The sequence below is a fragment of the Heterodontus francisci genome, chromosome 3 (genome assembly GCF_036365525.1).
Source record: "Heterodontus francisci isolate sHetFra1 chromosome 3, sHetFra1.hap1, whole genome shotgun sequence".
NCBI lineage: Eukaryota > Metazoa > Chordata > Chondrichthyes > Heterodontiformes > Heterodontidae > Heterodontus > Heterodontus francisci.
In genome coordinates, this window is record NC_090373.1 from 132,335,877 (window position 1) to 132,357,858 (window position 21,982).

Genomic DNA, 21,982 nt, shown 5'->3' on the forward strand with positions numbered 1-21,982 from the left:
ATAATCCTACACATTTGTCCTTTTTATATAACTATCTAATTCCCTTTTGAATGCTTTAATTGAACCTGTCTCCACCACTTTCTCAGATAGTGCATTCCAGACCTTAACCACTCGCTGCATGAAAAGGTTTTTCTCACGTCATTTTTGCTTCTTTTACCAAATACATTAAATCTGTGCCCTTTCATTCTCAATCCTTTCATGAGTGGGAACAGTTTCTCTCTATCTATTCTGTCCAGATCCCTCATGATTTTGAAAACCTTTATCAAATCACCTCTCAGCCTTTTCTTCTCCAAGGAAAACAGTCCTAACTTCTTCAATCTATCTTCATAGTTGGCAAAGAGCAGGTCTCAAGGCCTGGATTGCTCAGGAATCTCAAGCAGCTCTCATGGTTACCAACTGCAGGGAAGTTAAAAAAACAGCGCAGGAGGGTCAGGAGTGCTCCTCCAACTCCACAGGAGTAGCAATCACCATCTTCCCTTAGCCTGCTCCAATTACCCCCACATCCCGGAGACTTGTCTTAGGGTAACTGCTGGTGAGGCAGTCAGCCCAACATTAATGCCTTCGCTCAAGCAAGCTTCCCATGAAGGTGCGACCAGAGCTGGCAGCTTGCATCATGCATGTTAATGAGCTTAGACATCGCATATGCGTCAGGCAACACTGATCTTGGGGCCGAGAAAGGTTCCAGATTAGTCCATAGGTCTTAAACCTCAAGCACTAAATTTTACAAGCCAGTCTTCAATTCAACCACTTGCAGGGGGGGGTGGGGGTGTGGGGTGGGGGGTGAAAGAGAGAGGCAACAAAGAAAAAACAGAGGCTTGAAGAACTCATCTCTTACCCCTCGATACCACACAGCCAACCTCAACCATTTCACATGCTGTTTTCTAGGATTTAATTTGTCCTCAGGCAGATGAGCTAAAAATACAAGCAGACGGATAAAGTCATTGAATTTCAGTTTAACTGTACATACCATTGTAGTTTATGTGAGGCACTGTTCTACTGAAAACATTTGAATCCTGTTCCTTCAATGGCATATGTTATAACATATGATATAGTACTTTGGTGTTTGGGTATATGATATATGAGTTATCAGTACAATGTTCACATTCAACATTGGCTAACTTCAGGACATTCATTTGTACATAATAGACTGACAGTCCTGTGAACCCACTGGAATTTCCCATGATCAAACCAGCTCTGATTATTGAAACTCAATCACAATTAGATAACATGATCAGTATGGTTGGCCAATACAAAGCTTTTCTTTTGCACACAGCATTGCCTACCTGGAGGCTGCTATCAGGGTTTCTAATGAGCTGACAGAACTCTGTAAGGACCACTTTGTCAGACCCATTCTGCCACAAGCCTTCTCTGTTTCATCACAGCGACCATTGTTCATTTTTTTTCTAACTGAATTTAGCCCCACTGACCCAGCTGGACATTTTAACTCACTCCAGGAGCTTGTAGATTGAACTGCAATTGACCTAATTAGCTGAAACTAATTGGGGGAAGGGTCCAAAATGCCTCAAAGATTTATTGATGGCCTGTGTTTTTTGGAATTATATCAGTGGATAATGTATAGTAAAATTGTAGGCTAAGTCACAAAATGTGCTCTGTTTAGAAAAATATCACTCTATTTAGATAACACCTAGCTACTTTATAAATAGGCCCAGCAATATTAGATGAATGTTGAACATATTTGTATGATATATATCTGTCATTTTAATAGAATCAATAAGCTGCTTATTAAACAGGAATTTTCCAACTCTTATCACCTTTAAATGAACAAGAACAAGAACCTGAACCCCCTTAAATAGGAAAAATAACTGAAAGCTTGAGGGGTCAACAAAATACAAATAAAAAGAGTATTCAAACTTCAGATTCAAGGATTTCAAAATCTGAATCTTTCATGTCAAAGTGAGGAGCAGACTCAACACATAAGTAGAGAGATGATATTCACTAGATTGACAAGGCGTGGTCATCACGAGGGGGTCAACAAATTGGAAACTGATATATAACCCTTTCACAGAGTCAGGATGTTACAACATAGAGACAAGTCATTCTGTACTTTGTGATTTTTTTACATGAGCCAGCTAACCCAATCCACTCTCCTGCTTGCTCACATGCCCTTTAATATTAAAAGGGAAAAAACGACCTTGCATTTATATACTACCTTTCACATCTTCAGGACATCCAGAAGCACTTTACATCCAATGAATTTCTCCTGAAGTGGAGTCACTGATTTAATGTAGGGAGATACAGAACCCAATTTGCGCAGAGCAAGGTCCTACAAACAGCAATGTGATGAAAGAGCACAGAATTGTTTTAATGATGTTGGCTGAAGGATAAATATGGGCTAGGACACCAGGGAAACTCCCCTGCTCTTCAAAATAATGCCGTGGCATTTACATCTATCTGAGAGGACATGAGAAGCCTTGGTCGAAGGTCACAGATCTTGCTCTTTTTTTAAAGCAATTAATTCCCTTTTAAAAGTACTCATCGATTCTTCTTCAACAATAGTTTGTGGCAGATAATTCCATATTCAAAACGCTCTGTGCAAAGTTTTTTTTCCAGCCTCGCCTTTATTTTTAATAACCTTACATTTTTGTCCTCATGCATATATCACAACAATCATACAAAATCTTGAGGACCTTCAGCTGGTCGCCCTTTAACCATCTCTCTGCCCTAGTGAAGAAAGATCTGGAGGGGTCAATGTTAACTCTTCCTGCCGGGTGAGAAACGAGCGACACACCACCCGATTTAAAAAAAATGTTACTTATTCATTTAGATGATGTGCACATCTCTGGCAAGGCCAGCATTTATTGCCCACCCCTAATTGCTAATTGCCTTGAGTAGGTTGTAGTGAGCCGCCTTCTTGAACCGCTGCAGTCTGTGTGGTGAAAGTACTCCAACCTTGCTGTTAGGTACAAAGTACCAGCATTTTGGCCCAGCAACAATGAAACGCACTACCTTGGGGAGCTCCTACAGTGATGTACTGGGGTTGAGATGATTGGCCTCCAACACCCACAACCATCTTCCTTTGTACTTTGTGGCAAGATTAGGGAACCATGGATGACAGGTGAAATTGTGAGACGAGCTAAGAGGAAAAAGGAAGCACACATAAGGTCTAGGCGGCTGAAGAAAGACGAAGCTTTGAAAGAATATCGGGATTGTAGGCGCAATCTGAAACGAGGAATTAAGAGGGCTAAAAGGGGTCATGAAATATCTTTCGCAAACAGGGTTAAGGAAAATCCCAAAGCCTTTTATTCATATATAAGGAGCAAGAGGGTAACTAGAGAAAGGATTGGCCCACTCAAGGACAAAGGAGGAAAGTTATGTGTGGAGTCAGAGAAAATGGGTGAGATTCTAAACGAGTACTTTGCATCGGTATTCACCGAGGAGAGGGACATGACGGATGTTGAGGTTAGGGACAGATGTTTGATTACTCTAGGTCAAGTCGGCATAAGGAGGGGGGAAGTGTTGGGTATTCTAAAAGGCATTAAGGTGGACAAGTCCCCAGGTCCGGATGGGATCTATCCCAGGTTACTGTGGGAAGCGAGAGAGGAAATAGTTGGGGCCTTAACAGATATCTTCGCAACATCCTTAAACATGGGTGAGGTCCCGGAGGACTGGGGAATTGCTAATGTTTTCCCCTTGCTTAAGAAGGGTAGCAGGGAAAATCCAGGTAATTATAGACCGGTGAGCCTGACGTCAGTGGTAGGGAAGCTGCTGGAGAAGATACTGAGGGATAGGATCTATTCCCATCTGGAAGAAAATGGGCTTATCAGTGATAGGCAACATGGTTTTGTGCAGGGAAGGTCATGTCTTACCAACTTAATAGAATTCTTTGAGGAAGTGACAAAGTTGATTGATGAGGGAAGGGCTGTTGATGTCGTATACATGGACTTCAGTAAGGCGTTTGATAAGGTTCCCCATGGTAGGCTGATGGAGAAAGTGAAGGCGCATGGGGTCCAAGGTGTACTAGCTAGATGGATAAAGAACTGGCTGGGCAACAGGAGACAGAGAGTAGCAGTGGAAGGGAGTTTCTCAAAATGGAGACGTGTGACCAGTGGTGTTCCACAGGGATCCGTGCTGGGACCACTGTTGTTTGTGATATACATAAATGATTTGGAGGAAAGTATAGGTGGTCTGATTAGCAAGTTTGCAGACGACACTAAGATTGGTGGAGTAGCAGATAGTGAAGGGGACTGTCAGAGAATACAGCAGAATATAAATAGACTGGAGAGTTGGGCAGAGAAATGGCAGATGGAGTTCAATCAGGGCAAATGCGAGGTGATGCATTTTGGAAGATCCAATTCAAGAGTGAACTATACAGTAAATGGAAAAGTCCTGGGGAAAATTGATGTACAGAGAGATTTGGGTGTTCAGGTCCATTGTTCCCTGAAGGTGGCAACGCAGGTCAATAGAATGGTCAAGAAGGCATACGGCATGCTTTCCTTCATCGGACGAGGTATTGAGTACAAGAGTTGGCAGGTCATGTTACAGTTGTATAGGACTTTGGTTCGGCCACATTTGGAATACTGCGTGCAGTTCTGGTCGCCACATTACCAAAAGGATGTGGATGCTTTGGAGAGGGTGCAGAGGATGTTCACCAGGATGTTGCCTGGTATGGAGGGCGCTAGCTATGAAGAGAGGTTGAGCAGATTAGGATTATTTTCATTAGAAAGACGGAGGTTGAGGGGGGACCTGATTGAGGTGTACAAAATCATGAGAGGTATAGACAGGGTGGATAGCAAGAAGCTTTTTCCCAGAGTGGGGGATTCAATTACAAGGGGACACGAGTTCAAAATGAAAGGGGAAAAGTTTAGGGGGGATATGCGTGGAAAGTTCTTTACGCAGAGGGTGGTGGGTGCATGGAACGCATTGCCAGCGGAGGTGGTAGACGCGGGCACGATAGCGTCTTTTAAGATGTATCTAGACAGATACATGAATGGGCAGGAAGTAAAAAGATACAGACCCTTAGAAAATAGGCGACAGGTTTAGATAGAGGATTTGGATCGGCGTAGGCTTGGAGGGCCGAAGGGCCTGTTCCTGTGCTGTAATTTTCTTTGCTCTTTGTTCTTTGTTCTACTAGGTCAACTCCAGCCAGTGGAGCGTTTCTCCCTGATCCACATTGACTTCTATTTTGTCAGGGCTTCTGGAGGCCACACTCGGTCAAATGCTCCCTTGATGTTACTCTCACCTCTAGAATTCAGCTCTTTTTCCATGCATGGACAAAGAGGGTAATGAGGTCTGGAGCTGAATGGTTCTGTCAGTTCCCAAACTGAGCATCAAGGAGCAGGTTATTGGTGAGTAAGTGCCACTGGTCAACGACACCTTCCATCACTTTGCTAATGAATGTGAACAGGCTTATATAGCAGTAATTGACCAGATTGGATTTGTGAATAAGACATATCTGGACAATTTTCCACTTTGGTCTTTAATGCCGGTGTTGTAGTCACTCGAACAGCTTGGTTAGAGGCATGCCTAGTTCGAGAGCACAGCAGCAAGAAATTGGGCTTGGTAGCATCCATTCCTTGGGGGCTTGTGATGTGCCCAGATGCCATTTTGTTGCGGGCGTTAGCATGTGTGCAGTGAACGTCCGCTGGACGTATGCAGAACAGACAGATCATGATGTCAATCAGCATGCAACACTTTTGGAGCTCAATGCTCCAGCCAATGCTCTCTCTTAAGCTCACAGAGCTAAACATACGCTAAGCAGCCCCAGCGCTATATAAAGGGATCATCAGCAACTCACAGGTTAGTTGCTGGTTGTTTTCTTCTGGCTGTTGCTACAATTCGACACTTTTTTGGTGCTTTCCATGTTTGCTTCAAGTTTTAAAAGTCTACAGGGAGTAGCTGACTTCAAGGCTTTTGCACAAACTAATTGCTCCCAGACTAGGAGGCCTCCTTTTTGGAACAAAGCATGACTGGGAAAATGAGTAGAGACCACATAGAACAGGACAAGCTGCCAGAAGAATGGGGAGGAGGAGGGGGAGCAAGAAGCTGAGGCCTTAAATACAAACTGCATTCAATAGCAGCCAGTACCCCCTAATAGTGCGATGAAAAGTGTCAACTACTTTCAGGTTTGTTGTTGATTGATTTCTAACAGCAGTTGCTGAGTTTGTTGGAGTGTGCTGTTACTTAATGAATGTATTTATTTGTTAAAGTTGCTAAAGTCTACAGAGCGTGGTGTAGCACATGCTCAAGGATTCTGCTCAGATTACCTGGGTGCAGTAGTTTGTACATCCCTTGGCCTGCAGCATGACTTAGACAGTTAACAGAGGATTTGAGTACAGGAGCCAGGATGTCTTAATCAGTTATACAGGGCCTTGGTGAGACCACATCTGGAGTATTGTGTGCAGTTTTGGTCTCCTTATCTGAGGAAGGATGTTCTTGCCATGGAGGAAGTGCAGAGAAGATTTGCTAGGCTGATTCCTCTGATGGCAGGCTTCACGTATGAGGAGAGATTGGGTCGACTAGGCCTATATTCACTAGAGTTTAGAAAAATGAGAGGGGATCTTATCGAAACCTTTAAAATTCTAACAGGACTAGACAGGCTAGATGCAGGGAGGATGTTCCCGATGGCTGGGGAGTACGGAACCAGAGGTCACAGTCTCAGGGTACAGGATATGCCATTTAGAACTGAGATGAGGAGAAATTCCTTCACTCTGAGGGTGGTAAGCCTGTGGAATTCTCTACTGCAGAAGGCAGTGGGGGCCAAGTCATTAAATATATTCAAGAAGGAGATAGATATATTTCTTAATGCCAAAGGGATCAAGGGATATGGGGAAAAAGCGGGAACAGGTACTGAAATAGACGATCAGCCATGATCTTTTTTGAATGGGGGAGCAGGCCCAAATGGCATACTCCTGCTCCTATTTTCTATGTTTCTATGTTTCTATTCTCTTTTGCCAGAGAGCGGCAGGGAGAGATAGCACACAGCTTCACTAAGATTGCAGGCTTCCCCATCATGCAAGGTGCCATTGACTGCACTCACATCGCCTTGCGGATGCCGCAATGTTAATTCTGCCCTACACTGCAACAGAATGGGTTTCCATTTCCTTGACGTCCAGCTGGTGTGCGGCCATAGGCAGGTCAATGCCCTGTATCCTGACAGCCGTCGTGATGCCTTCATTCTACAGCAATCTGTTGTGCCAGCTGCATTTCAGCCACCAAAACAAAGTGTGGCTTCTGGGTGGCAAGGGCTATCTGCTGACTGCAAACCTCATGACTCTGGTTTGCAGCCTACACACACGTGGTCAGCCTGCATACAATGTGTACTATGTTGCCATAGAAACATGATAGCAAAGACCATTGGCATACTGAAATAGCTGTCTGGTCTGATCTGGAGGACCCCAGCAGTACTCTCCAAAGTGGCTGTCAGGATTCATGGTGATATACTGCATGCTGAATAACTTCACCTTCATGAGGGAACAGCCCTTGCCACCAGCTATCATGCAAGAAGCAGAGGAGCAGGAACATAACAAGAAGGTGGAATAGGAGGAAGAGGCAAAGGAAGAGGAAGGGAGGTGGCAACCTAAACAGCGCCTTTCTGCTTGCCTTGTATATGAAGAATGTATTCACGTGCAGTACCAGTAACCTCAACCCCCATTCCCCATTCAAAAAATCATACACTCCTTACCTTCCCTCCGCCACTAACCATTGACCACAATACTAAAATAAACATAACCACAAAATAAACATTCCAAACCAAATTTATAAATGAAATTGTGCCATATTGCATACAAACAACAACTAATCAGCCTTGTGCATTCTCTTAATGCCTGTCCTCTGTATATCTTTGCCTGTCTAGTACTACTACACATTGCTACCCCAGTTGGTGCAGCATGGCTGGTGGAAGGCTGCTGACTTTCATTGGGAGAGACTGCAGATGGCCTTGCAAGATGCCTTCGAGTAGCTCTGGGCCTAGAAGGTGCAGCTTCAGACTGCACCACCTCAGCATGGCGGCAGGAGTCTGAGCTGGCTGGCTGATAGGCAACAGCAATGGCACTGGCAGAGTGGCAATGGTGGGAGGATGAATGCTGTCATCCTGATAGAGGGTAGCAGACCCCTGCTCCATGCAGCCACTCACTCGCCCTGGGTGGCACCTCGGTAATGTCAGTAATCTGTTAAATGACACATTGCTGGACTGCTGTAACACCTGCAAACTCCTTTGAACGCCGGTATCCACAGCCATGTTGTCAGAATTCTGGGTTTTCACGGCAACAAGTTAAGCTTGCCTGGCTTCAGTCTGAGTTTCCACTGTAGCATTCAGACATTGGATGGCTTCTGTTTGTTCTGTAATGGACATTGAAACATCAGCCATCAGACGTTTCATCATGGTTGGGTCCACAAGTGTGAGAACAGAGTTGGCCCCTGTTGTGGGATGACCTTAAGAAAGAACGACCTTAAGAGCTGCAAGTGAAGGTCATTGGAGGAAGTGATGTCACATCACACATGACCAGGGAGTTGTGGGTGTAGTCCAACAGAGTCAGATGTTTTTAGATGTGGCTCCTGCAGTAACTGTATATGTATGTCCTAATTAAAGTATAATACAAACCCATGTTTTCTTTCAATATTATTTGTAGTCCTGTGAGTCTTACAATAGTTCACATATAAAAGGAACAAGTAATATTACAGCTACCACTTCCATGCTGGAAAAGATTGGCTCCAAGTTCTGCACAAAGCCTTGTGTCAAGCCAGACTCCTCCATGATACTTGACGCTGACTGCAGGCTGTCTGGCAGGCATCTCAATATACCAAACATTTTGTTGTGTATAGTCATCAGCCTTCTTCTGTAGCCAGCCCCATCAAAGTCCTCATCCGAGTCCTCTGTAGTAGAACTCTTGGGAACCTCACCCTCGTACTTGCGCCCAGTGTCTCACCATGGGCAGATCCCGCCTCTAAACTGTCGTCCAAGATATGTCCAGTGTCAGTATCTGAGTTGGTGTCTGCATGTGTGAAATCAAGTAATGGCGTTGTCTTCTTGGTGTTCCTCCACTGCTTGGACAGGTTGCATCTCTTGGGTTTCTGAAAGGGAAAAGTCACAAGTGTAAGATTGTAGTGTAGGGAGGGAAGGAAAGTAAAAGGTGCATGCTTACATCATCTGCAACTTGTAAATTAGAAGAGATTGTGGGATGAGGAGGAAGTGGGTGTGAGAAGGGGAATTAGTTGTGAGGATATTGTCATGTTCAATGGCTTCAGGCAACCAACAGCATCTCCTCCATGGGGGTTAGAGCATGCAGACATGCTTCCCCCTTCAGGTTCACTCTTGCTGCCTCCACTTGTCCACCATCTTCTCCTGTAAGAGAGACAAAAATGTGTCTGAATGCCGTGTTATATATTTGGGTGATGTGTTTTTCATGGGTCAATAGCTGATAGTGTGTGCTTGCTGTGAGATGTGGGTGTGAGGCTTGCAACAGTGCCAAGCGTGTTGGGGGTGGCGGGGGGGGGTGGTGGATGGTGAAGTTATGAGTCCTGTTAGTTAAAGAATGCTGCCAGGTGAATGTTGGGGGTGTGATGAATTGAGCAATAGCTGAGGTTAGTGGTGCAGTATTTGCGATAAGGCATTGAAGATGCATTCACTGACCCTGGCCACCCATATGAGGTCAAGTAAACTTCTTTCAGCACTGCATCCAGGTCCTCACAGCTAGACTCCTGGCATTAACCTCCAGGGCTTTCTGCTCCCAACGCCTTTTCAGTGTGTGTCCAGAGGGCCTCCTAGCCCCCTGTAGAGTCAATGGGAATCAGGGGGAAAACTCTCCGCTGGTCGGAGTCATACCTAACGCAAAGGAAGATAGTTGTGGTTGTTGAAGGTTAATCATCTGAGCTCCAGGACATCACTGCAGGAGTTCCTCAGCGTAGTGTCCTGGGCCCAACCATCTTCAGCTGCTTCATCAATGACCTTCCTTCAATCATAAGGTCAGAAGTGGGGATGTTTGCTGATGATTGCACAATGTTCAGCACTATTTATGACTCCTCAAATACTGAAGCAGTCTGTGCAGAAATGCAGCAAGACCTGGACAACATCCAGGCTTGGGCTGATAAGTGGCAAGTAACATTCGCGCCACACAAGTGCCAGGCAATGACCATCTCCAACAAGAGAGAATCCAACCATCTCTCCTTGACATTCAATGGCATTACGATCGCTGAATCCCCCACTATTAACATCCTGGGGGTTACCGTTGACCAGAAACTGAACTGGAGTAGCCATATAAAGACCTTGGCTACAAGAGCAGGCCAGAGGCTAGGAATTCTGCGGTGAGTAACTCACCTCCTGACTCCCCAAAGTCTGTCCACCATCTACAAGGCACAAATCAGGAGTGTGAAGGAATACTGTCCACTTGCCTGGATGGGTGCAGCTCCAACAACACTCAAGAAGCTCGATACCATCCAGGACAAAGCAGCCCGCTTGATTGGCACCCCATCCACAAACATTCACTCCCTCCACCACCGACGCACAGTGGCAGCAGTGTGTACCATCTACAAGATGCACTGCAGCACCGCACCGAGGCCCCTTAGCTCCTTCCAAACCCACAACCTCTACCACCTAGAAGGACAAGGGAAGCCAATGCATGCGAACACCACCAACTGCAAGTTCCCCTCCAAGCCACACACCATCCTGACTTGGAACTATATCGCCATTCCTTCACTGTCACTGGGTCAAAATCCTGGAACTCCCTTCCTAACAGCACTGCGGGTGTACCGACACCGCACATGGACTTCAGTAGTTCAGAAAGGCAGCTCACCACCAGCTTCTCAAGGGCAATTAGAGATGGGCAATAAATGCTGGCCTAGCCAGCAATGCCCACATCCCTTGATCGAATGAAAAAAAAGATACAGGGCTTCAACCCTCCTCTACCAAGAGCTGCAATGCAGCGTTGGAAACCCACTCTCTCCCATGTTTATCCATTCTGCTGTCTTTCCCAGTTAAGATTCAGCTCCCACAGAACTCTCAGCATCTGATTCAGCAATAATGCTGAATCTATAAGAGGATATACCTATAAGAGGTGCAGGCTAGCTTTAAGTAAAGCAGGCTAGCTTTCACTGATGCTAGCAAGTATTGATTTTGGGCCGCATGCTGATGCATGCAGCTAATCAATAAAATTTTTAGTCTGGCTGCATGCTGAAATCATGTGAATAACCAGGCAACACAAAAATGGTGCACTACCTGCATTACATCTAACAGATGTGGGGTAATCAGACATCGTTTTCCCACTCCCGTTTTTGGGAGCTATTCAATATAGTCCTCTGTGTCTTCAGCACTACAGTCAGAATGCTGATGAGGACCATAGCCTTTGCTTTATCTAGTGTGCTCACTCGTTTCTTGACATCACGTGGTGCGAATCGAATGGGCTAAAGACTGGCATCTGTGATGGTGGGGGTCTCAGGAGTGAGTGATGGTGGATCATTCAAGGCAATTTTCAAGACGTTAGGGCGGTGGGGGTGGGGGGGGGGTGGTGGGTGGTAAAATGAATGACCCACCTGCTGCCATTCATTTGCTGCTCAGTGGGAAGAGTTAAAATTGACCCCTTGACTTCTGAAGTCTCTCTTTATAACTCTAACCTTTTATGCACCCGTCCAGAAAATGAAAAGTAAGATAGCCAGGCAGAAAAGAACTCTAACTATCAAAATACATTGAACGGATTCACCCAATGAAAAAAATACAATAAAATACAGCATTATTGCTCATGATAAATAAGAAACACGATGCACCTGCTTTTATTTAAATATATACCAAAATGGAGGGAAGCCATTTGTTCAAAAAATGTAAAATAACCAGGTATCTCTTGTAAGATTATTAGGTTACTAAAAAGTTACTAACCAGAATACTAATTGTTAAAGTTTTGCTGTTATAAACAAACAACTAACTTATTATCATAAGCTAACATTTAGCTTTGTTAGAACCCTTCTTTGTAGTGTGCTAAAGTGGAATACTTAGGAAATAGGGCAGATGACTGTATCGGTGCCGTTTCCTGCTCCCGCCCAGAACCGGAAAACTTTATCAGCTTTGCTTCTAATTTCCACCCTTCTCTCACCTTTACATGGTCCATCTCCGACACTTCCCCTCCTTTCCTCGACTTCTCTGTCTCCATCTCTGGGGATAGGCTGTCTACTAATATTCATTATAAGCCCACCGACTCCCACAGCTACCTCGACTACACTTCCTCACACTCTGCCTCCTGTGAAGACTCCATTCCATTCTCCCAGTTTCTCCATCTCTGACGCATCTGCTCTGATGATGCTACCTTCCATGACGGTGCTTCTGATATGTCTTCCTTTTTCCTCTAAGGAGGATTCCTCCCACTGTGGTTGACAGGGCCCTCAACCATGTCTGTCCCACTTCCCGCACCTCTACCCTCACCCCTTCCCCTCCCTCCCAGAACCATGACAGGGTTCCCCTTGTCCTCACTTTCCACCCCACCAGCCTCCACATCCAAAGGATCATCCTCTGCTATTTCCGCCACCTCCAACGTGATGCCACTACCAAGCGCATCTTCCCCTCCCTTCCCCTGTCAGCATTCCGAAGGGATCATTCCCTCCACGACATGCTGGTCCACTCCTCCATTACCCCCACCACCTCGTCCCTTTCCCAGGGCACCTTCCACTGCAATCGCAGGACATATAATACCTGCCCATTTACCTCCTCTCTCCTCACTATCCAAGGCCCCAAACACTCCTTTCAGGTGCAGCAACAACTTACTTGTATTTCTTTCAATTTAGTATACTGTATTCGCTGCTCACAATGTGGTCACGTCTACATTGGGGAGACCAAACGCAGACTGGGTGATTGCTTTGCAGAACATCTTCGCTCAGTCTGAAAGCATGACCCCAAGCTTCCGGTTGCTGGCCATTTCAACACTCCCCCCTGCTCTCATGCCCACATCGCTGTCCTGGGATTGCTGCAGTGTTCCAGTGAACATCAACGCAAGCTTGAGGAACGGCATCTCATTTACCGAATAGGCACACTACAGCTTGTCGGACTGAACATTGAGTTCAATCATTTCAGAGCAAGACGGGCCCCCCTTTTTATTTTTATTTTTAGTTATTTTTTCTTTTTTTCTTTTTTATTTTTTATGTGTTTAGTTTCGTTTGTTTAGTTTGTTTCTACTATGCCTACCCACTGTTTTTTCATGTTTGCGCTTGTGGCTGCTCGGTTTTCTCTCCATTAACACCTTATCTGTACTAATGCTTTGTCTTTCAGCACACCATTAACATATTGTTTGCCTTTGCTCCATGACCTTCTGGTCAGCTATTCTGTGACCTTGTCCTATCAACACCTTCTCTTTTGTTATCTCTTGTCCCACCCCCGCTTTACTTGCTTAAAATCTTTTACATTTCTAATATCTGCCAGTTCTGATGAAGGGCCACTGACCAAAAACGTTAACTCTGCTTCTCTCTCCACAGATACTGCCAGACCTGCTGAGTATTTCCAACATTTCTTGTTTGTATTTCAAATTTGCAGCATCTGCAGTATTTTGCTTTTATTTGAGCATTTAGACCATCAATTCCACTGCATTCAGGGTTTATGTATGATTATTCCTTCATGGACTTCCCAAGCATTATCGCTACTAATTACAACTTGGATCTTTTGCTCTCAGACCTATGAAGTAGACCCTGAATCACTGAAATCTTCGAATAGAAGGCTTCACAGGGAACTCGTTGCCACTTAGTGAGTGAACGTGGCTAGCTCACAATGGAATCATTATTAATAATCCAAAGACATGCAAAGTAGGAAGGAAGTTCTTCACTTATTCATGTCATTGAGTACTCAATCTGGGCTATCAACTATATGACTGGCACAGTGGCAAAATTTCCCTTTGATCACCCAGCCAGCACTGTGCACTTTTAACGGAGGAACAAGTTAATTGTCATTGTCTAGATGCAGTTGATACTTTTTAATTTAGAACAGCTGTTAAAACAGATTGGGAATAACAGTGAAGTGGAAATAAGCATTAAGATATAATGAGTAATTTATTTCAATACGCATTGACCATAGTTAATCTGCTATAGTCAGTCTCACGAGATAAGTGAGTGCTCAAAAGTCCCATGGCGTGAAACAGGAATTTTAATGTCTATGAATGTTGTTCCTGGATGCTCCATTCATCTTTGAAAACATAAATATATTGGATATTGTAGTGGCAGCACCAGTGCACTACGTTATGTAACACTGAGACACAAGTTCCAACACTAACTCAGCTTGGGTCCAATCTCATCCGTGATACCATGGAGAGGTGATGCTCCATTATAACAGGAGAGAAGGGAAGGTCACATTTGGAATCTTTAATCTATCAACACGCGTATTTGCCCACTTTGATACTGATTTTGGGTAACCTTTTGGCTACATCGGGTGTTTGGTTCAGTAAGTGAAGAAAACAATTGGAAAAAGATGGTAACTTACCTCATAACAGAAGTGCTTTTCGTTACAGTTTCTCCTCAGAAAGGTTTTGCTGGTGTCACAGAAGTTCCTATATACACAGGAAATAGCGTTTAAATTTGGTTTGCATGGGAAAAAGTCTCTTCACTAGCAGGTCTCGCTTAGTGGATGCACATTGCTCAGACAAGTGGTATCTTTGCAGTATAAATTAATTTAAAATATCAATTAGCTCGGAATCAAACAAGATATGGTTGGTTGGCATCCTTCCATCAAGGAAAGATGATGGGCACACAGCAAACAATCCATTTAGGTGGGGTGTCTTCTCTTGGTGCACCTTTGCTGATGGCTGTGAAGGCCATATACAGACATATATAAACAAGATATATTAAGAGTATTATTTAGGAAAATAGAACCAGCAATCACAATGGGGTGAATTTCCTCAACATTTTTGGCATATTTACCATGCCAGAATAGCACAAGGACACTTTTTAGCAAGGAAATTTGGTGCCACTTGTGCAACTTTAAAATGTTTTACTCAAGTTGTCTTATGCTTTATGAGCTTCTTCATGATCCATTCACTGAATTCCCACTAACATCATTTACACATGTCAAAGTGAGACACAATGGGCTTGCATTATGAATGCATACTCAGTAACTTAAACTGAGATTTATGAGGTGCGGCAGATGCTAGGATCAACAGATGTGAGAAGTTGGTGAGTTTGAATACCATGGAAACTTTATATAGGGCTAGATATTGCAGTCAGCAATGAAACAACAGCACTCACCACTGACCTCGAAGAAAACTGCCCACAAAGACCTAGCAATCTCTATGGTGTGGTTTTCCCCTTTCCAGACATCAGTTTGAATCTGGCACCAGGTCTAGGGGATCTCTGGGAATCCAGCAACAGTGATATCATCATACAGGGTAGACAATAAATCCCATTGCCGAATTCTCACAGACAGCAAACCAGAAGTAAATGACCACTGAATAACTTTACCTTTAACTTTCAATTTTACAGATAGCAAAATAAATGATTGGGCCATAACATGGGATTAAGGTAGAAGCTAAAATATTATAAACAAACTTTTAAACAAAGAACAGTACAGCACAGGAACAGGCCATTCGGCCCTCCAAGCCTGCGCCGATCTTGATGCCTACCTAAACTAAAACCTTCTGCACTTCCGGGGACCGTATCCCTCCATTCCCATCCTATTCATGTATTTGTCAAGACACCTCTTAAACGTCACTATCGTACCGGCTTCCACCACCTCCCCTGGCAAGAAGTTCCAGGCACTCACCACCCTCTGTGTAAAGAACTTGCCTCGCACATCCCCTCTAAACTTTGCCCCTCGCACCTTAAACCTATGTCCCCTAGTAACTGACTCTTCCACCCTGAGAAAAAGCTTCTGACTATCCACTCTGTCCATGCCGCTCATAACTTTGTAAACCTCTATCATGTTGCCCCTCCACCTCCGTCGTTGCAATGAAAACAATACGGGTTTATCCAACCTCTCCTCATAGCTAATGCCCTCCAGACCAGGCAACATCCTGGTAAACCTCCTCTGTACCCTCTCCAAAGCCTCCACGTCCTTCTGGTAGTGTGGCGACCAGAATTGCATGCAATATTGTAAGTGTGGCCTAACTAAGGTTCTGTACAGCTGCAACGTGACTTGCCAATTTTTATACTCTATGCCCCGACCGATGAAGGCAAGCATGCTGTATGCCTTCTTGACTACCTTATCCACCTACGTTACCACTTTCAGTGACCTGTGGACCTGTACGCCCAGATCCCTCTGCCTGTCAATACTCCTAAGGGTTCTGCCATTTACTGTATACTTCCCACCTGCATTAGACCTTCCAAAATGCATTACCTCACATTTGTCCGGATTAAACTCCATCTGCCATTTCTCCGCCCAAGTCTCCAACCGATCTATATCCTGCTGTATCCTCTGACAATCCTCATCACTATCCGCAACTCCACCAACCTTTGTGTCGTCCGCAAACTTACTAATCAGACCAGCTACATTTTCCTCCAAATCATTTATATATACTACAAACAGCAAAGGTCCCAGCACTGATCCCTGCGGAACACTACTAGTCACATCCCTCCATTCAGAAAAGCACCCTTCCACTGCTACCCTCTGTCTTCTATGACTGAGCCAGTTCTGTATCCATCTTGCCAGCTCACCTCTGATCCCGTGTGACTTCACCTTTTGTACCAGTCTGCCATGAGGGACCTTGTCAAAGGCTTTACTGAAGTCCATATAGATAACATCCACTGCCCTTCCTTCATCAATCATCTTTGGCACTTCCTCAAAAAACTCAATCAAATTAGTGAGACATGACCTCCCCTTCACCCCTCTAACTGACATTTCTAGCACTAATTAATAAATTAATTCAAAATAAATAAATACTTATTAAATCCTTACTAAATTGTTATAATTAACTATATGGTCCCTAGTGCTAGATTCCAACTATAAATATTAAATGCTCACTAAATACAGTAATCTCCTCCCTCTGGTTTAGTTACTCTACTTATTAATTAGTTAATTAGGGTTTTAATCAATTTTATCAATGTCTTATTTTCAAATTCAGTAAAAAAAAATTCCCTACCAGCCAATCAGGTCACAGCTTTCCTGTGACGTCACTTTCAGCTTTTTTACCAGAGGTAAGTTTTTTATCCTTACCGGTCAGGGACTCCGTCCTCCGAGTCTTCTCCCAGTCAGCAGTGCTCTTTGGAAGCTCTCGGCTCCCCTCACTCTGAGGACAGGTAGGAAATGAAAGGAGCTCCTCACTCCCTCCTTACCGAACTTCCTCAGTTACCAAACTTCCACTGTAGCACTCTAATGCAACCAAAGTCAGCACTCCAGTGCAAAACAAAATTATGATTTTAAAATTGTGGACTCTCTTAGCATAATGGAGAAATTTGACATTCAACAAATATAAAATTACTTTTTCAGGGCCAGTGAGGCTGTTTGGCAGTAATTATGAACTTAGTACGATATTAAAAACACAATTACACCTCATTCAACGATGTGTAACTTTTTCAAGGGTTTTTACAGCGAGACTAAAAATGTAAGAGTGGAAACTCTAGTCAGTTCAATGATTTCTAATTGATTGAATTCTTGGGGAACCTCAATAGCGCACCCTCCAGAGAAGCATGGGATCACTGACAGCAACTTCTGGATTTCCGCATTTAACTGCATGGGCAGAATTTAGTGCAGCTGGCAGGACTCCCGGTGCTGTGCTGAAAAGACGATGGGAACCCCCTCCTCGACCATTTGGGGACTCCCAGGCTCCTTTTAAAGGCGCCAGCCCAACTAATAAAGCAGTTCCAGGATCCCCATCCCTTTAAAGACGGGGATCCCGCCTCTCAGAGCTGCTGGCCAATCAGAGGGCCGGCAGCTCAGTAGTACTGGCAGAGCCACCAGGAGTGGTGGATACTGCCAGCAACACAAGAGGCCTTGAAACCAGGCCCTGTGCTGGAGACCAGGGCCAGAGGTAAGTGAGTCAGTGATGCCGGGGTCAGTCCGGCAGGCCCGGAGATGGAGAGAGGGAGGGTGGGCGTGGAGTGCAGGGGGAGGGGGGGAGTCAAAGATGTGTGTGATTTTCTGCCGGGGCCCTCCATGGGCCACAGATTGTCCACGGAATAGGACCCCCCACAAGCCTACAGAGAAGTCACCTTGTTTTACTGGAAGACCTCCCTGTGTGGTGCAGGTCACCACTGCCACTGGCATAATTCCAGCAGTGGTGGGACAAGGCCCTTAAGTGGATGAGAATAGGCCCCTGAAGGGCATCAATTGGCCTCTGGACAGGAAGGCCATCGTCATCCTATCCGCCCCCGACTAAATTCCAGTGCGATGGGAAGACAATAGGACTTCTGCCCCAAGCCTCCAGTCGCAATTCTATGGGCCCCGGGCCTCCTAACCCGTCGCCGGGGGACCCATTAAATTCAGCCCCACATGTGCAGACTGCAGAATTGCTGTCAGTTTCAGAGGAGTAATGATAGTGGAGGCTGACAATTTCACTGTCATTACTACTGCAAAATCAGAGCCATAGTGATTTCTGCAGCTTGAAAAAACTTTTTAAACTTTTTTTTTGCATTATTGTCCACAATAACCTATACTTAATTCGGTCTGCTTCTGATGGGGTAGGTCCACTGGAGGCATTTTGGATCCCCCACCAATTACTCACAGTGAGGGGTTCTCAGCATTAGGTATGGCATTCGCTATCGGCACACTCTTGTTATGTCATTATGTTGGAGGAGGAGCAGCAGCATAGATGCAGCATTAGAGACTCAGGCAGCATTTTCTGCAAGAGGCACACAGCGGGCAGGATTTTGTTCTCCCCCAGGCGTTGGGTTGCATTGCGGGAGGGGTCGGGGTTAGGGAGTGGCCTGAAGATGGCTCCGGATGAGGCTTGCCACGGACAGCGACGCCATGAGGGCCTGGTTCGATCCTCCCAGTGGCGGCGAGACTCCATGGTGGCCCCCCCCCCACCCCGTCACTGGGCGATGGAACCACAATTTCAATATTCAAATTAATAAAATTAATACATTTAAATAAAATTACCTGAGCTCTGGCGGGCCCGCTGGGATCTTCAGCATGGTGGATGGCACTCCTGCACCGGGGACGGAAAGCCCACCCCTCCATGAGATTTGGTGGGTGGGTGGGCGGGCGGGCCGCCCCAGCTATTTAAATGAGCTGCTGCACTTAAGATCGCGGCGGCTCTCTGGCACCATTTTTTGAGCTTGCCATCTGGCTCTTAAATCCAATCCAGCATGTCATCACTGAAGTTTTCTCTTCTGTGGAACAAAATCGACGTTTGAGATACATCAAACTAATTGTACTGATGCTCAGCCGGTGTCCTTAGTGTAATGAATGACAATGGCAGGTGATAGACTTGTACCAGGAATTTCCTTGAGGATTCTCCTGATGGGCTGTCATATTGTATGTGGAAGATTGGTGAAAATCCTGTTTACCTGCCTATTCACAGTTTCTGTTGATCTTTCCCTGAAGTTATGACAGTAAATGCAGAGAACGCCCAAGGAAATTCCTGGTGATAGTCTCTGAAATGTCACCCCAAAATTTTACTTTCAGGGTGGAAGAGTGCTTGCATGCTGGATTGCCATACAATGAACAGATGTGATAGCTGCAAGGGAAATGCATATTCATGTGAATCAAGAAGTGCTACTGGTTGCAAACAAGCTGCGTACAGTGATTGGAATGCTTTCCTGTTAATGTTAACTGGAAGCATTGATCGCAGAAGCGTGTATGTCCAACTGGTGAAATTGTATTGTTCTCTCAATGTTGCCTCTAATTGTCTATTAAAGAGTAGATCAGAGCACATGATAGCTCATATTTTTCAGTCAGTGTTCACCGTTCACCTTGCTGGCAGCTACCCACGAAAATTTGACCAGCTTTTGAGCAGAGACTTGCTGTCATCAGGCATGGCATTCTCTACAAGGGATCTGAGATGTGTGTGAGCAGGGCACGACGTAGCATGGCTCGACTGGGATTGAAGAATTCTCACTGACAAATGCAGAGTCTAAACCAAGAAGTATTAACCAGGATGTATAAATTAGATTTAAATCATGAACAGATAGCAAAATAAAGATTTGGAAAGAAACATAGGATTAAGGGAGTGAGATAAAAGATACAGACAGAAAAAGTAAAAAAAATCTCTAACAACAAATTAAATTCTAAAGGAATGAGATTTCCACATTTGTAAAATTAAATTTTTAGTGCCAGGGAAGTTGTTCAGCAATAATTATAAATGATCATGCCACGAAAAATTCACTGACAGCAGAATGCACCAGCCCTAACTTTTTATGCAGAATTTAAGTGGGTAACAACTGGATGAGTACTGCAACCTTATAGCCTTTCAGTGATTTCAATGTCAAGTCTATTGGCGAGGTACTGTTATAACCCAGTCTGTGGAGGAGCAGGGTAACTTGGTCTGCAGCTTCTGAATTCTTGCATTTAGCTGTGCATGTGCGGACTCTGGAAGTTGCAGTCCAATTTACTCCTTGATAATTTGAGCACCATTAGTCTCACTGTTATTCTCAATGTAAAATCCAGGACAATGTATCCATGACTGGCTTAATGCTCCTGCACAAACCTGAATGGCTATTGTTAGTGATCTCCTCAGTGGCAATCTGAAATGTATCTGTAACATTTGTGACCTTTAAAGCCACTGATAGTGTAGTGCCTACAGTGGAGGTGAGCTGCAGGCCATGGGTTGACGTGTTACATGTGGCACAACTCAATTAGGGCTTTCTTTATAAAGAGTAACCTCCATAAGCGCTGGTCTAGTGACAACTGGAGGTATATGAGTCTACTTGAGTATTCTGATATGGGGTATCACCAGCTGCATGCCATGTATCTCTAATGCTGCCTGACCAACTGTAACAAAAAACAAAAACAACTTAGATTTATATAGCACCTATAATGTAGTAATATATCCCAAGGCACTTCACAGGGAAGTTATCTAACAACATTTGACACCGAGTCAATAGAACAGATGGCTAAACACTTAATCAAAGAGGCAGGATTTAAGCAACATTTAAAGGACAGCAGAGAGGGAGAGATAGACAGAGAGATTTAGGGAGGAAATTCCAGAGCTTAGGGCCTAGGAAGGTGAAGGCATGGCTCCTAATGGTTGAGTAGTGAAAATCAAGGATGCACAGGAGGCCAGAATTAGGGGCATGCAACAATCTCGGAGGGCTGGAAGAGGTTAAAGAAATAGGGAGGAGCGAGGCCATAGACGCATTTGTAAACAAGGATGGGAATTTTAAAATCGGGGCATTGCCAGACTGGGAGTCAATGTAGGTCAACAAGCACAGGAATGATGGGTGAACAGAACTTAGTGCAGGTTAGGATAAGGACAGCAGCGTCTTGAATGAGTTTATGTTTATGTAGGGTGGAAGATGGGAGGCCAGCCAGGAGAGCGTTGGAATAGTTGAGTCTGAAGGTAACAAAGGTATGGATGAGGGTTTCAGCAGCAGATGAGCTGAGGCAGAGTTTACAGAGGTGGATGTCAGCAGTCTTGGTGATGGAGCAGATATGTGGTTAGAATCTCATCTCTGGGTCAAAAACAACGTCAAGGTTGAGAACAGTCCAATGCTCCATTGTTTCTCAACTTAATCTTCCAAAATGCAAAGATCCAGGAGAATTTCTAATGAAAAATCCATATCACCTCAAATGGGGGCAATGGGAGTAGCAGCCCCACAGCCTTCAGCATACAGTCACATGGGATAGTACTTGGCAGCATTAAAAACAAAACAAAGTCATCCAAGTTGAAAAAGACATACAATCTCTGCCAATTTTACAAATATCACTGCGGATTTCTTTATATGTGCCTCCTTTTCTGCAGTACCTCGCAACCCTGAAGGTCCATTTTATATGGACAAGAACATGATCTGGCACAAATGAGGCAAAAGTGATGGAAAATGGAACATCTGACCTAGACACATCAATACTGCTTTATTTACATGGAGCCATCCAACTATGGGCAGCCAGTCCCCTAGTCCAACCAAAATTATGTCAGAATATGGAATAGGTACAAATGTGAACAAAGATCCAGTGGAAAAGAACACTCGCCCA